The sequence below is a fragment of the Hyperolius riggenbachi genome, chromosome 4 (assembly GCF_040937935.1).
Source record: "Hyperolius riggenbachi isolate aHypRig1 chromosome 4, aHypRig1.pri, whole genome shotgun sequence".
Taxonomy (NCBI): Eukaryota; Metazoa; Chordata; class Amphibia; order Anura; family Hyperoliidae; genus Hyperolius; species Hyperolius riggenbachi.
This window is the reverse complement of record NC_090649.1, coordinates 360267503-360283732: the sequence shown is the minus strand read 5'-3', so window position 1 is coordinate 360283732 and position 16230 is coordinate 360267503. Positions and strand designations below refer to the sequence as shown.

The 16230-nt window shown below is 50.0% G+C and overlaps 4 non-coding genes and 1 pseudogene across 4 annotated transcripts; all 5 read left to right on the top strand.

Annotated features, from left to right (window-relative positions):
* Window positions 1-309: 309 nt before the first annotated feature.
* Window positions 310-426, top strand: LOC137505852 (U5 spliceosomal RNA). The gene has a single exon (XR_011020372.1). It is a non-coding gene; the product is annotated as a U5 spliceosomal RNA (small nuclear RNA).
* Window positions 427-740: 314 nt separating this feature from the next.
* LOC137505343 (U5 spliceosomal RNA) lies at window positions 741-857 on the top strand. The gene has a single exon (XR_011019962.1). It is a non-coding gene; the product is annotated as a U5 spliceosomal RNA (small nuclear RNA).
* A 315-nt stretch (window positions 858-1172) lies between these two features.
* Window positions 1173-1289, top strand: LOC137505432 (U5 spliceosomal RNA). The gene has a single exon (XR_011020047.1). It is a non-coding gene; the product is annotated as a U5 spliceosomal RNA (small nuclear RNA).
* A 315-nt stretch (window positions 1290-1604) lies between these two features.
* On the top strand, window positions 1605-1721 carry LOC137505444 (U5 spliceosomal RNA). Its single transcript, XR_011020058.1, has one exon. It is a non-coding gene; the product is annotated as a U5 spliceosomal RNA (small nuclear RNA).
* Window positions 1722-2036: 315 nt separating this feature from the next.
* LOC137505443 (U5 spliceosomal RNA) lies at window positions 2037-2164 on the top strand (annotated as a pseudogene).
* The last annotated feature ends 14066 nt before the right edge of the window (window positions 2165-16230 follow it).

The following is a 16230-nucleotide window of genomic DNA, read 5'->3' as shown; positions in this document are numbered from 1 at the left end:
GCAAGTATAATAATAGCAGCAAAAATGTATCACGTTGAGCGTGGAACCTGGTTTGGCGGGTGCTCATTTGAATATATGCAAAGGAGCCTGCCGCCAGTGTGGTAAGTTTGACTCTTGTGACAGAGTCAGCTGTTCATAAATGTGTTTATAATCTGCAATTTACTGAGTTTATGCTTTAGCCTACAGCCCTAACCTAGAATCTTCTGCCAACCTTTTTTTTTAGATATCACTGGCTAATCAATCTCAGATCACCCACAGTTGTTTCGACTGCCCCTGGAGCCACCCGAGAGAATAGCCTTACATTGGGTTATGCTCTGTTTTCTCTTCAGAACGTACAAATCTTTCGCCTTTTACTAAAGATTTCCGTGGAGAGAAAGAAAACTGAGTTGTATTTCCAATTTTTGATTGCCCCAGCCTTCTGGGGTTTCTTTGCAAGTATAATAATAGCAGCAAAAATGTATCACGTTGAGCGTGGAACCTGGTTTGGCGGGTGCTCATTTGAATATATGCAAAGGAGCCTGCCGCCAGTGTGGTAAGTTTGACTCTTGTGACAGAGTCAGCTGTTCATAAATGTATTTATAATCTGCAATTTACTGAGTTTATGCTTTAGCCTACAGCCCTAACCTAGAATCTTCTGCCAACCTTTTTTTTTAGATATCACTGGCTAATCAATCTCAGATCACCCACAGTTGTTTCGACTGCTCCTGGAGCCACCCGAGAGAATAGCCCTACATTGGGTTATGCTCTGTTTTCTCTTCAGAACGTACAAATCTTTCGCCTTTTACTAAAGATTTCTGTGGAGAGAAAGAAAACTGAGTTGTATTTCCAATTTTTGATTGCCCCAGCCTTCTGGGGTTTCTTTGCAAGTATAATAATAGCAACAAAAATGTATCACGTTGAGCGTGGAACCTGGTTTGGCGGGTGCTCATTTGAATATATGCAAAGGAGCCTGCCGCCAGTGTGGTAAGTTTGACTCTTGTGACAGAGTCAGCTGTTCATAAATGTGTTTATAATCTGCAATTTACTGAGTTTATGCTTTAGCCTACAGCCCTAACCTAGAATCTTCTGCCAACCTTTTTTTTTTAGATATCACTGGCTAATCAATCTCAGATCACCCACAGTTGTTTCGACTGCTTCTGGAGCCACCCGAGAGAATAGCCTTACATTGGGTTATGCTCGGTTTGCTCTTCAGAACGTACAAATCTTTTGCCTTTTACTAAAAATTTCCGTGGAGAGAAAGAAAACTGAGTTGTATTTCCAATTTTTGATTGCCCCAGCCTTCTGGGGTTTCTTTGCAAGTATAATAATAGCAGCAAAAATGTATCACGTTGAGCGTGGAACCTGGTTTGGTGGGTGCTCATTTGAATATATGCAAAGGAGCCTGCCGCCAGTGTGGTAAGTTTGACTCTTGTGACAGAGTCAGCTGTTCATAAATGTGTTTATAATCTGCAATTTACTGAGTTTATGCTTTAGCCTACAGCCCTAACCTAGAATCTTCTGCCAACCTTTTTTTTTTAGATATCACTGGCTAATCAATCTCAGATCACCCACAGTTGTTTCGACTGCTCCTGGAGCCACCCGAGAGAATAGCCTTACATTGGGTTATGCTCTGTTTACTCTTCAGAGCGTACAAATCTTTCGCCTTTTTCTAAAGATTTTTGTGGAGAGAAAGAAGACTGAGTTGTATTTCCAAGTTTTGAGTGTCCTAGCCTTCTGTGGTTTCTTTGCAAGTATGATAATAGCAACAAAAATGTATCACATTGAGCGTGGAACCTGTTTTGGCGGGTGCTCATTTGAATATATGCAAAGGAGCCTGCCGCCAGTGTGGTAAGTTTGACTCTTGTGACAGAGTCAGCTGTTCATAAATGTGTTTTTCTAATCTGCAATTTACTGAGTTTATGCTTTAGCCTACAGCCCTAACCTATCCTCTGCCAACCTCTTTTTTTTTAGATATCACTGGCTAATCAATCTCAGATCACCCACAGTTGTTTCGACTGCTCCTGGAGCCACCCGAGAGAATATCATGACATTGGTTTATGCTCTGTTTTCTCTTCAGAGCGTACAAATTTCTCGCCTTTTACTAAAGATTTCTGTGGAGAGAAAGAAAACTGAGTGGTATTTCAGTGCTGCGTAATATGTTGGCGCTTTATATATACAATAAATAAATAAAGACATAATTTCCAATTTTTGATTGCGCCAGCCTTCTGGTGTTTCTTTGCAAGTAAAATGATAGCAGCAAAAATGTATCACCAGTGTTGCTCGGATACCTCAATATCCTATTCGAGTTTGGTCGAATTCGGATAGTAAACTATCCGAATTCACTCGAAGTCGGATATCCGATGTAATCGAATATCCGATTCGACTTCGGATATCCGGCGTCACTATCCGAGTCTGTATTCGAGTAAAATATTCGAGCTGGCCTTAAATAGCTTGTAAAACTTGTATAGGAGGTCAATGATGCATGAAACCACCTTTTTTATGAAGAAAAACCTCAAGTGATTATGTGGTGATGTAGTAGTTATAAAAAGGTCTCAAAAAAAGTAAATTAACTTCATGAAAAGTGTTTGCATGAGAAGGTGTGTCCAAAATGGTTGTTGGAAGTCTTCATTTACGTCGTCTTCATCTTCTTCTTCTATATCTTCTTCTTCTTCTTCTATATCTTCTTCTTCTATATCTTCTTCTTCTTCATCTTCTTCTATATCTTCTTCTTCTATATCTTCTATATCTTCTTCTTTTATATCTTCTTCTTCTATATCTTCTTCTTCTTCTTCTATCTCTTCTTCTTCTATATCTTCTTCTTCTATATCTTCTTCTTCTTCTATATCTTCTTCTTCTATATCTTCTTCTTCTATATCTTCTTCTTCTTCTATATCTTCTTCTTCTTCTATATCTTCTTCTTCTAAAGCTTCTTTTTCTATATTTTCTTCTTATATATCTTCTTCTTCTTCTATATCTTCTTCTTCTTTATATCTTCTTCTTCTTTATATCTTCTTCTTCTTCTTCATCATCTTCTTCTTCTTCTATATCTTCTTCTTCATCATCTTCTTCTTCTTCTATATCTTCTTCTTCATCATCTTCTTCTTCTTCTATATCTTCTTCTTCATCATCTTCTTCTTCTTCTATATCTTCTTCTTCATCATCTTCTTCTTCTATATCTTCTTCATCTTCTTCTATATCTTCTTCTCTATCATTATATTATGTGTCTTGGTTTTCCTTTCTTTTGTAATATTTTATTTTACTTCATTTGTGGAAATATTTTATTGCAATAACACCATAGTTATATTTGTGTTGATGGCATAATAGGTAGGTAGTGGCACATTGCAAGCCACAGCGCCTTTTTCTGTGTACCCTGGCGGTGGTAAAACACAGACATCAGCAGGAGGAGGAAGTAGTAGTTGCAGGCTTGCAGCTATTTGTAGTGTGTGGTAATAGTCGGTCGGTACTCGGTAGGAGAGTGGGTGGGCAGGTGGCAGTAGAAAATAGTTCTTCTTCTGTTCTCCCTGGCAGTGGTAGCAGCACACAGACAGCAGAAGCTCAATGCAGCTACAGGAGGAGAAGTAATGTGTGTCAGGCAGTGTGATGTGACTGACATAATAGGCCCTGGTACCTAGGCTAGCGGTGGTACCAGGGCCAAAAATGAACATCATGAGGTTCCAGACAGCGGTCGTGAAGCCCACATTGTGTCCAATACACAATTGGGACAGCACAGTTTTCAACCCGGACACCTCTAAAATAATTACAATTTTTTTTTTAATTATTGCAGCTATTGTTGAGCGTAATAGCTGGTGGCGCTTGGGCAGCAGCACCTTGTAATGTGTTCCCTGGCAGCGGAGAGGAGACACAGACATCAGGAGGAAATATAACAGCAGGCAGCGTGAGGAGGATAAGTGTGTGTGGCAGACTGGCATTTGGCAGCAGGCAGGAGGGCAGGCAGCGAGACATAGTAGGCCCTGGGTCCTAGCGGTGGTCCCAGGGCCATAAATAAACAGCATGAGGTTCCAGACTGCGGTCGTGAAGCCCACATTGTGTCCAATACACAATTGGGACAGCACAGTTTTCAACCCGGACACCTCTAAAATAATTACAATTTTTTTTTTAAATTATTGCAGCTATTGTTGAGCGTAATAGCTGGTGGCGCTTGGGCAGCAGCACCTTGTAATGTGTTCCCTGGCAGCGGAGAGGAGACACAGACATCAGGAGGAAATATAACAGCAGGCAGCGTGAGGAGGATAAGTGTATGTGGCAGACTGGCATTTGGCAGCAGGCAGGAGGGCAGCCAGTGAGACATAGTAGGCCCTGGGTCCTAGCGGTGGTCCCAGAGCCGTAAATACACAGCATGAGGTTCCAGACAGCGGTCGTGAAGTCCACATTGTGTCCAATACACAATTGGGACAGCACAGTTTTCAACCCGGACACCTCAAAAATAATTACAATTTTTTTTTTTTCAAATTAATGCAGCTATTTTTGTGCGTAATAGCTGGTGGCGCTTGGGCAGCAGCACCTTGTAATGTGTTCCCTGGCAGTGGAAACACACAGACAGCAGGATGAAATATAACAGCAGCAGCAGGTGTATGTGTGTGTGCCAGTCGTCACTTCATGTACCCCTCTCGCCGACAACAGGGGCCATGAATTCGCCTTCCACCCAAGCCTGGTTCATTTTGAGAAACGTCAGTCTGTCCACAGACTTGTGAGACAGACGAGATCGCTTCTCAGTGATGACTCCACCGGCTGCACTGAAGCAACGTTCTGACAGTACGCTGGAAGGGGGGCAGGAGAGCACTTCCAGGGTGTACTGCGCAAGCTCGCTCCAGATCGTCAGGTGCTTGACCCAATACTCCATGGGATCAACAGGGGCCACGCTGTCAAGCCCGCTGAAGGACCCCATGTAGTCAGCCACCATGTGGGTCAAGCGCTGCCTGTGACTGGAGAAGGATGCTGCTGCAGGCACCTCCTCTCTAGTCCTTGGCAGCTCTACACTCATGTAGAGCTCTTGGGTCAGAGACAGCAGGTCTGTGGTGCACGAGCGCTTGCTGCTGGTGAATGCAGGCACCTGCTGCTGCCTCTGTGCTGGCTGGACAGTGGGGGTGGATGGCTCAGGGAAGGCTTCCTGCAAGCGCTCAACAAGGGACAGCTGCAAATCCCTCATTTGTTGCGCACGGTCTCCTCCTGCAGGCAGGAACTGGCTGAGCTTCCCCTTCAGACGTGGGTCCAGCATCATGCAGATCCAGATGTCCTCCCTCTGCTTCATCTGGATCACCCTTGGGTCCTTGCGCAGGCACCTCAGCATGTGCGCTGCCATTGGGAACAGTCTGGCCACGTCCGTTGGCACATCATCGGCAGCCCCAGAGCAGACATTGCTGTCCTCCTCTGCCTCCTCCACCTCATCCTCTCTCCACCCCCGCACCAGTCCAGCTGCGCTCTGCTGCTCCCCCTCATCAGCAGCAAGGTCAGGGACCTCCACCAACTCCGAGCCCTCCTCCTCAGAGGTGGCCTGTGAAGCTGCCTGCAGCTCCTGCTGGTCTAAGGCTGCCGCTCCCTCTTCCCCCAGTGCATACAGGGCCCTGTCCAGCACACACACCAAGGGGACCCACTCGCACATCATTGCATGGTCCCTGCTCACCATGTTGGTGGCCTGCAGGAAGGGTGCCAGGACTGAGCACACCTGCTGCATGTGCCCCCAGTCCTCCGTGGAGATGATGGACGGGAGGTTGGTGGCGGCATGCCCAGTTGCAGTGAGGGAGGCAACTGTTGCTCGTGCAACGTACTGGCTGACAGCCTGCCTCTGTTCAACCAGACGCTCCAACATCGCCAGGGTGGAGTTCCAGCGAGTTGGAACATCGAGCATGAGCCGGTGCTGTGGCAGGTGCAGCTCCTTCTGCACCTCTTCCAGGCTCGCCACGGCTGCAGGCGAGTGCCGGAAGTGACGCACAACCTTCCTTGCCACCTCAAGGAGTCGGCCCATCCCCTGGTAGGTCCGCAGGAACTTTTGGACTACCAGGTTCAGGACGTGCGCCAGGCAGGGGATGTGGGTCAGGTCTCCCCTGCTGATGGCAGCGACCAGGTTTGCCCCATTGTCGGACACCACCTCTCCGACTCCGAGGCCTCTGGGGGTCAGCCAATTCCTCTCCTGCTCTCGGAGTTTGGCCAGGACGTGGTTCGCCGTCAGTTTGGTCTTCCCCAGGCTGACCAATTCCAGCAGCGCTTGGCAGTGGCGGGGTTTCACGCTGCTGCTGAGGCGGGGGGTTTGGGCTGGTGTGGCGGAGGATGAAAGCGGATCAGAGGAACCTGCTGCTGTTCCGCTGACCCTGCATGGTGGCACCACCCACTGCATTGTTGGTGCTGCTGCTGCTCTGGCAGTGCCGGCCGATGCTGCTCCCCCCTCCTCACCCCCTTCCACCAAGCTGACCCAATGCGCGGTGAAGGACAGATAGAGGCCTGTCCCAAACCGGCTGCTCCACGAGTCCATGGTGACATGGACCCGTTGACCCACCGCGTGCTCCAGCCCTCTCCTGACATTGGCCATCACAGAGCGGTGAAGTGCAGGGATGGCTGTGCGTGCAAAATAATGTCGGCTGGGGATTGGCCAATCGGGGGCTGCACACATCAGGAGCGCACGCATGTCGCTCCCCTCCTGCACAAGGGAATAAGGCAGGAGTTGGGAGCACATGGCCCGTGCCAGCAAGCCGTTCAGCTGACGCACGGAACGGCTGCTGGGAGGCAGAACCCTGACCACCCCCTGGAAGGTGTCGCTGAGCAGGGTCTGGTGAGGTCTTTTGCTGGCACGGGAAGCAGTGGAGGGAGCAGAGGAGGCCACTGAGGACTGGCTGCCAGAACAGGCCTCAGTGTCGGCGGCAGGAGTTGCAGAGGGAGGAGGAGCAGTGCGTTGCTGACACACTCCTGCTGCCGACGGCTTCGCAGTGGTGGTGCGTCTGCCACTGCCACTGCCAGCTTCCTTCAACTTCACAAACTCCCCATGCTCGTGAAAGTGATTCCCTGCATGGTGGTTGACCAGAGAGGTGGTGCCAAACGCAGAGGGCTCCTTCCCTCTGCTGAGCTGCTTGTGGCACTGGTTGCAGGTGGCATACTTGCACTCCAAATATGGAAGGGTGAAAAAATTCCATATTGGGGAGGTGAAGTTGCCCCTTCGGCTGGAAGGTTCTGCTGCCGCTGGTCTCACTGTGGTGGTTGGGGGGGGGGGGGGGGTTCTTGGTGCGGCTGGTGGTGGCACTGGCAGAACTCGTCTCCTGATCAGCACGCTGTGTGGCCTGCATACCACGCCCACTTGTGATCCTGCCCATGCCTGCGATGCTGATCCTTCTAGCAAGGCCCGCAGACGCATCCTCCTCCTCCTCAGAGCTGTTGACATCCCCACTCCTAGGACCTGGCAACCAGTCTTTGTCCTTCACAATGTCATCATCATCCTCCCCCTCCACAAACATGTCCTGCTGGGATCCCCCAAACTCCCCTTCCGCATGAATGGGCGGATGGACAGTCACCACTGTCTGACTGTCCAAAGCATCATCCCCCAAAGTGCCCATCAGCATTCCTTCCTCCTCCAATTCTGCCGCAACAGCACTCCATAACCCCGCTGTGCTTGGGGATAAGAAGGTGCTGAGTGACAGGGTGCTGGTGTCGCCCGCTGGGGCTGGAGAACTGCACTCCTCCTCCTGCTCCCCAGGCAGTGCTGCTCTTGCGAACAGGAGTGGTGGCGGGGGTGGAGGACTCTGTTCCAGAGCTAATGGTGGCCTGCTCATCCACCATCAGTTCCACCACAGCGTCTGCGTCCTTCTCCTCAATAGTAGTGTTGGGCGAACATCTAGATGTTCGGGTTCGGGCCGAACAGGCCGAACATGGCCGCGATGTTCGGGTGTTCGACCCGAACTCCGAACATAATGGAAGTCAATGGGGACCCGAACTTTTGTGCTTTGTAAAGCCTCCTTACATGCTACATACCCCAAATTTACAGGGTATGTGCACCTTGGGAGTGGGTACAAGCAGAAAATAAAATTTAGCAAAAAGAGCTTATAGTTTTTGAGAAAATCGATTTTAAAGTTTCAAAGGGAAAACTGTCTTTTAAATGCGGGAAATGTCTGTTTTCTTTGCACAGGTAACATGCTTTTTGTCGGCATGCAGTCATAAATGTAATACATATAAGAGGTTCCAGGAAAAGGGACCGGTAACGCTAACCCAGCAGCAGCACACGTGATGGAACAGGAGGAGGGTGGCGCAGGAGGAGAAGGCCACGCTTTGAGACACAACAACTCAGGCCTTGCATGAGGACAAGAAGCGTGCGGATTGCAATTTGCATTTTGTCGCCATGCAGTCATAAATGTAATACAGATGAGAGGTTCAATAAACAGGGACCGGAAACGCTAACCCATCACAGATGTTCATTGTTCATGTTACTTGGTTGGGGTCCGGGAGTGTTGCGTAGTCGTTTCCAATCCAGGATTGATTCATTTTAATTTGAGTCAGACGGTCTGCATTTTCTGTGGAGAGGCGGATACGCTGCCGATCTGTGACGATGCCTCCAGCAGCACTGAAACAGCGTTCCGACATAACGCTGGCTGCCGGGCAAGCCAGCACCTCTATTGCGTACATTGCCAGTTTGTGCCAGGTGTCTAGCTTCGATACCCAATAGTTGAAGGGTGCAGATGGATTGTTCAACACAGCTACGCCATCTGACATGTAGTCCTTGACCATCTTCTCCAGGCGATCGGTGTTGGAGGTGGATCTGCACGCTTGCTGTTCTGTGTGCTGCTGCATGGGTGTCAGAAAATTTTCCCACTCCAAGGACACTGCCGATACCATTCCCTTTTGGGCACTAGCTGCGGCTTGTGTTGTTTGCTGCCCTCCTGGTCGTCCTGGGTTTGCGGAAGTCAGTCTGTCGGCGTACAACTGGCTAGAGGAGGGGGAGGATGTCAATCTCCTCTCTAAAGTCTCCACAAGGGCCTGCTGGTATTCTTCCATTTTGACCTGTCTGGCTCTTTCTTCAAGCAGTTTTGGAACATTGTGTTTGTACCGTGGATCCAGAAGGGTATAAACCCAGTAATTGGTGTTGTTCAGAATTCGCACAATGCGTGGGTCGCGTTCAATGCAGTCCTAGGCCGAAGAGGTCATAGCCTAGGGTCACAAAACCTGTTTATTTGGGCAATTTCAATGGTGGCGAGTCTGACGTACATAAATCGCAGCAATGGCCGTTAGCAACGTCTGAATCTCACGAAATGTCTCATGCAGGTAGAAGACATATTGTTAGACTTGGGCTCCAAAGATTGGTTCCCTACTAGTGTTGGGCGAACAGTGTTCGCCACTGTTCGGGTTCTGCAGAACATCACCCTGTTCGGGTGATGTTCGAGTTCGGCCGAACACCTGACGGTGCTCGGCCAAACCGTTCGGCCATATGGCCGAACTAAGAGCGCATGGCCGAACGTTCCCCGAACGTTCGGCTAGCGCTGTGATTGGCCGAACGGGTCACGTGGTTCGGACCCGAACGCGCTCTGATTGGCCGAACTGTCACGTGGTTCGGGTAAATAAATACCCGAACCACGTCATATCTCCGCCATTTGTCTGTGGGTTTAGCTTTGGGTAGGCAGGCAGGGTAGTTCGCGCTCCAGCCACGCTAGCCAGGGTCCCCCCCAGTCATTGTGTGTCGCTGCTGGGAATAGTAGTACACCGCTCGCTCAGCATTCTGTTTACTGCCACTCTGTGTACCTCGCTCAGCCACACTATATAGCATTCTGTTTACTGCCACTCTGTGTCTGCTGGGAATAGTAGTACACCGCTTGCACAGCCACACTATATAGCATTCTGTTTACTGCCACTCTGTGTACCTCGCTCAGCCACACTATATAGCATTCTGTTTACTGCCACTCTGTGTCTGCTGGGAATAGTGGTACACCGCTCGCTCAGCCACACTATATAGCATTCTGTTCACTGTTCTGTGTCTGCTTGGAATAGTGGTACACCGCTCGTTCAGCCACACTATATAGCATTCTGTGTACTGTTCTGTGTCTGCTGGGAACAGTAGTACACCGCTCGTTCAGCCACACTATATAGCATTCTGTGTACTGTTCTGTGTCTGCTGGGAACAGTAGTACACCGCTCGCTCAGCCACACTATATAGCATTCTGTTCACTGTTCTGTGTCTGCTGGGAATAGTGGTACACCGCTCGCTCAGCCACACTATATAGCATTCTGTTCACTGTTCTGTGTCTGCTGGGAATAGTGGTACACCGCTCGCTCAGCCACACTATATAGCATTCTGTTTACTGTTCTGTGTCTGCTGGGAATAGTGGTACACCGCTCGCTCATCCACACTATATAGCATTCTGTTCACTGTTCTGTGTCTGCTGGGAATAGTGGTACACCGCTCGCTCAGCCACACTATATAGCATTCTGTTCACTGTTCTGTGTCTGCTGGGAATAGTGGTACACCGCTCGCTCAGCCACACTATATAGCATTCTGTTCACTGTTCTGTGTCTGCTGGGAATAGTGGTACACCGCTCGCTCAGCCACACTATATAGCATTCTGTTCACTGTTCTGTGTCTGCTGGGAATAGTGGTACACCGCTCGCTCAGCCACACTATATAGCATTCTGTTCACTGTTCTGTGTCTGCTGGGAATAGTGGTACACCGCTCGCTCAGCCACACTATATAGCATTCTGTTTACTGTTCTGTGTCTGCTGGGAATAGTGGTACACCGCTCGCTCATCCACACTATATAGCATTCTGTTCACTGTTCTGTGTCTGCTGGGAATAGTGGTACACCGCTCGCTCAGCCACACTATATAGCATTCTGTTCACTGTTCTGTGTCTGCTGGGAATAGTGGTACACCGCTCGCTCAGCCACACTATATAGCATTCTGTTCACTGTTCTGTGTCTGCTGGGAACAGTGGTACACCGCTCGTTCAGCCACACTATATAGCATTCTGTGTACTGTTCTGTGTCTGCTGGGAACAGTAGTACACCGCTCGTTCAGCCACACTATATAGCATTCTGTGTACTGTTCTGTGTCTGCTGGGAACAGTAGTACACCGCTCGTTCAGCCACACTATATAGCATTCTGTTCACTGTTCTGTGTCTGCTGGGAATAGTGGTACACCGCTCGCTCAGCCACACTATATAGCATTCTGTTCACTGTTCTGTGTCTGCTGGGAACAGTAGTACACCGCTCGTTCAGCCACACTATATAGCATTCTGTGTACTGTTCTGTGTCTGCTGGGAACAGTAGTACACCGCTCGTTCAGCCACACTATATAGCATTCTGTTCACTGTTCTGTGTCTGCTGGGAATAGTGGTACACCGCTCGCTCAGCCACACTATATAGCATTCTGTGTACTGTTCTGTGTCTGCTGGGAACAGTAGTACACCGCTCGTTCAGCCACACTATATAGCATTCTGTTCACTGTTCTGTGTCTGCTGGGAATAGTGGTACACCGCTCGCTCAGCCACACTATATAGCATTCTGTTCACTGTTCTGTGTCTGCTGGGAATAGTGGTACACCGCTCACCCGTCACTGTATAGCATTGTGCTCTGTGTCGCTGCTGGGAATAGTGGTACTGTATAGCATTTCTGTACTGCCACTGTACTGCTGCCAGTCAGCGTGTACTGTAAGGATAAGTGAAATGAGGAAGAAATCCGGTGAAAGAGGGAGGGGCAAGGGAAGAGGTGTTTCCCCTGACGGTTCACGTACAGGCCACAGGGGAGCACCCAAGAAAACCCACTCAATACCACCCATGTTGTCCAGGACAACAACCCTCACAAATCCAAAAGAACAGGACCAGATAATTACTTGGATGACCTCTCAAGCGTCCAGCAGTGGGTTAAGCAGCACCAGCACATCACGCACGAGGTCCGAGTCCTCAGCCAGTTACAAGGAGCCAGTGGGCACAAAGCTGACACAACCGGCAGCGACACCACGCACACAACTGCCAGATAACCAGTCCGATGAATTACCTCAGGACACAATGGGGTATTCGCAGGAGCTATTCCCAGCCCAACAAACTTCCACCTTTCAAAGGTCAATGGAGGAACAGCCAGAAATGTTGTGCCTGGATTCACAACCGTTAACTGTGGGAAATGTACCGCGCACTGAAATACGAGGCGAGTCCGAAGAGGACTCGGAAACCCAAATCCCAGAGCAATTTGGGCAGGAGGGGTTGCAATTGCAGGAGGTCGGCCGACAAGATCTGGAAGACGACGTTGGAGTGTGCTGCGCAGAGGTTGTTGTGGGGAGCTCTACTCCACGGCGGTGGCCCACAATGACATATGACGAGTTTGAGGAGATGGAAGAGGAGGGTATGGACAATGTGGACAGAGACCCAGATTTTGTTTGTGAACGAGAACATCGCCGTCGTAGCAGCAGCACAGATGAGTCTGTTGAAGAACACACTGCTGCACGAGTTCGCCTTGTGCCACAAGGTAGGCGGCGCGCAATTTCAGGCACCACAAGCGTGGAAGTTCAAGTGAGAGGCAAAAGAGGAGCAAACAGAAATCGCCAGCAAGGAGGCAGGTGCTCCAAAGTCTGGGCTTTCTTTGAAGACTGCACTGAGGATGTTACCATGGCGATTTGCAAGGTGTGCAAGACCCGCCTGAGCAGGGGGAAAAATATTAACAACCTCTCCACCACCAGCATGAGCCGTCACATGCTATCCAAACATCCCACTCTTTGGGCAAACGCGTCAGGACAGGGTACCAGAAACAACACTGCCTCCCTTGGGTTCACCAGACCCGCCTCAGCAGCAGCAGTAGCCCAGCCATTGCGTGGTTCACAACATTCACAAACATCAGACGACGCTGACACTGTCACTTTCCGGAGTAGTGCTCTTGAGGTCTCCCAGTGTTCATCAAACACAACAACCAACAGCCCTTCCGTGTGCAGCGCTACGGTTCAGTTGTCTGTGTCGGAGATGTTTGAGCGCAAGAGGAAATTGCCAGCAAATGACCCCCGGGCCGTGGCAGTAACAGCCAGCATAGCCAAGCTTCTGGCCTGCGAAATGCTGCCATATCGATTGGTGGAGACAAACAGCTTCAAGGGCATGATGTCAGTGGCCATCCCACGTTACGTGGTTCCCAGCCGCTACCACTTTGCACGCTCTGCAGTGCCTGAGTTGCATGAGCACGTGGTCAGCAAAATAACCCGAAGCTTGAAGAATGCCGTTGCCTGCAAGGTTCACCTCACCACTGACACCTGGACGAGTGCGTTCGGCCAGGGTAGATACATCTCCCTTACCGCGCACTGGGTGAACCTTGTGGAGCCTGGCAGCGATTCCTCACCTGCTACGGCACGGGTGTTGCCCACGCCACAAACAGCTGCACCGCCGTCCCTCCCACTGGATAACAGCAGCACCTACCTCTCTGACTCCTTCTCCTCCAACGCATCTCAAAGCTGTACCTCATCCGGAAACGCTAACCCAGCAGCAGTAGGATCGTGGAAGCAGTGCAGCACAGCTGTTGGCATGCGTCAGCAAGCGTTGCTGAAGCTAATCTGCCTTGGGGATAAGCAGCACACAGGGGAGGAAATTTGGAGGGGAATAAAGGAACAGACGGATTTGTGGCTGGCACCGCTGGACCTGAAACCGGGCATGGTTGTGTGTGATAATGGGAGTAATCTCATTCGCGCTTTAAGGTTGGCTAAGCTGACACACATCCCTTGCCTGGCGCACGTGATGAACCTAGTAGTTCAGCGGTTCCTGAGGACATACCCAGGCGTGCCCGATCTGCTGTTGAAGGTGCGTCGAGTGTCCAAACATTGTAGAAATTCCAGTACTGCTTCGGGGGCACTCGCCAAGATGCAGGAGCGCTTCAATCTCCCCCACCATCGCTTGCTGTGTGATGTCCCTACGCGCTGGAATTCTACGCTGCACATGCTAGCCCGCTTTTGCGAGCAGAAGAGTGCAGTGGTCCAGTACATGACGGCGCAGTACCGAGGCGCATCCGGCCAGCTGCCAAGCTTCTGTGGATCCGATTGGGCCAACATGTTGGACCTCTGCCAAGTCCTCCAAAATTTTGAGCAATCCACGTTGCTTGTGAGCAGTGACAACTCTTCAGTCAGCATTACCATACCACTGCTGTGTTTACTGAAGAGGTCGATGTTAAAAATCAAGGAAACAGCTGTCATGATGCAACTGGGGGAATCTGAAGGAGAAAACGATCAGCGTGATGGTACCAACATCAGGCCATCCGCCTCAGGGAACGCTGGCCCCAGCAGCTATGACGAAGAAGAGGAGGAGGAACAGCTGGAGTTGGAGCAGGAATTTCATGCCACCACTGACGAGGGCCAGAGCGGTGCACGTTGGACTTCCACAATTCAACGCGAATGGTCAGCAGAAGCAGACCAGGAGGAAGGTGACGACTATGATGCATCACAACAACTATCACAACGCTCACAAGAGGATGATGAGGATTCTGGTAGGACTCTGGCACACATGGCTCAATTCATGCTAGACTGCATTGAACGTGACCCACGCATTGTGCGCATTCTGGACAACACCAATTACTGGGTTTATACCCTTCTGGATCCACGGTACAAACACAATGTTCCAAAACTGCTTGAAGAAAGAGTCAGACAGGTCAAAATGGAAGAATACCAGCAGGCCCTTGTGGAGACTTTAGAGAGGAGATTGACATCCTCCCCCTCCTCTAGCCAGTTGTACGCAGACAGACTGACTTCCGCAAACCCAGGACGACCAGGAGGGCAGCAAACAACGCAAGCCGCAGCTAGTACCCAAAAGGGAATGGTATCGGCAGTGTCCTTGGAGTGGGAAAATTTTCTGACACCCATGCAGCCGCAGCCCACTGAACAGCAAGCGTGCAGATCCACCTCCAACACCGATCGCCTGGAGAAGATGGTCAAGGACTACATGTCAGATGGCGTAGCTGTGTCGAACCATCCATCTGCACCCTTCAACTATTGGGTATCGAAGCTAGACACCTGGCACGAACTGGCAATGTACGCAATAGAGGTGCTGGCTTGCCCGGCAGCCAGCGTTATGTCGGAACGCTGTTTCAGTGCTGCCGGAGGCATCGTCACAGATCGGCGTATCCGCCTCTCTACAGACAATGCAGACCGTCTGACTCAAATTAAAATGAATCAATCCTGGATTGGAAATGACTACGCAACACTCCAGGACCCCAACCAAGTAACATGACCAATGAACATCTGGGATGGTGTTGCGTTTCCGGGCCCTGTTTATTGAACCTCTCATCTGTATTACATTTATGACTGCATGGCGGCAAAAAGCATTGCTGCTATATCCGCACGCTTTTTGTCCACATGCAAGGCCTGGGTTGTTGTGTCTCACAAAGCGTGGCCTTCTCCTCCTGCGCCTGCTCCTGTTCCATCACGTCTGCTGCTGCTGGGTTAGCGTTGCCGCGTGGTCCCTGTTTATTGAACCACTTATCTTTATTACATTTATGACTGCATGGCGGTACAAAGCATGCTATCCGCACGCTTCTTGCCCTCATGCAAGGCCTGGGTTGTTGTGTCTCACAAAGCGTGGCCTTCTCCTCCTGCGCCTCCTCCTGTTCCATCACGTCTGCTGCTGCTGGGTTAGCGTTGCCGCGTGGTCCCTGTTTATTGAACCACTTATCTTTATTACATTTATGACTGCATGGCCGTACAAAGCCTGCTATCCGCACGCTTCTTGCCCTCATGCAAGGCCTGGGTTGTTGTGTCTCACAAAGCGTGGCCTTCTCCTCCTGCGCCTGCTCCTGTTCCATCACGTCTGCTGCTGCTGGGTTAGCGTTGCCGCGTGGTCCCTGTTTATTGAACCACTTATCTTTATTACATTTATGACTGCATGGCGGTACAAAGCCTGCTATCCGCACGCTTCTTGCCCTCATGCAAGGCCGGGGTTGTTGTGTCTCACAAAGCGTGGCCTTCTTCTCCTCCTGCGCCACCCTCCTCCTGTTCCATCACGTGTGCTGCTGCTGGGTTAGCGTTACCGGTCCCTTTTCCTGGAACCTCTTATATGTATTACATTTATGACTGCATGCCGACAAAAAACATGTTACCTGTGCAAAGAAAACAGACATTTCCCGCATTTAAAAGACAGTTTTCCCTTTGAAACTTTAAAATCGATTTTCTCAAAAACTATAAGCTCTTTTTGCTAATTTTTTTTTCCTCTTGTACCCACTCCCAAGGTGCACATACCCTGCAAATTTGGGGTATGTAGCATGTAAGGAGGCTTTACAAACCACAAAAGTTCGGGTCCCCATTGACTTCC